Below are 332 nucleotides of genomic sequence, written 5' to 3' on the forward strand. Positions count from 1 at the left end.
GCAGCAGCAGAGAGACCCACTCACATCCCGGGGGACCCCAAACCCCACTTTGGCTCCATCTGGCATCGCAGTGGGAAAGCAGGTGCTGGGACAGGTCCTTGGCTTGGTGGAGGCACATCTGCTGAGGGTTTCCCTGGGTGGGGAGAGGGTCTGCTGAGGTCTCAGCACCCCAAGAGGACCCCAACACCCCCCTTTTTGGTACATGGAGGTATGGTGAGATGCTGCTGTACCCAGCCCAGCACTTCTACCGGGGCACAAAATTTCCTGCCGATACAACCAACCTCTTTGTCCGAGACGCTGGCTGATCCTCTTGGGGTAAAACAGGTCGATGT

General features: G+C 58.4%; 1 protein-coding gene across 4 annotated transcripts in view; it reads left to right on the forward strand.

Annotated features, from left to right (window-relative positions):
• The window catches only part of LOC104526672 (delta-type opioid receptor), an 8,718-nt gene that overhangs the window by 1,656 nt on the left and 6,730 nt on the right, over positions 1–332 (forward strand). The window lies entirely within an intron of this gene.

The sequence above is a fragment of the Antrostomus carolinensis genome, unplaced genomic scaffold (assembly GCF_000700745.2).
Source record: "Antrostomus carolinensis isolate BGI_N321 unplaced genomic scaffold, ASM70074v2 scaffold19140, whole genome shotgun sequence".
Taxonomy (NCBI): Eukaryota; Metazoa; Chordata; class Aves; order Caprimulgiformes; family Caprimulgidae; genus Antrostomus; species Antrostomus carolinensis.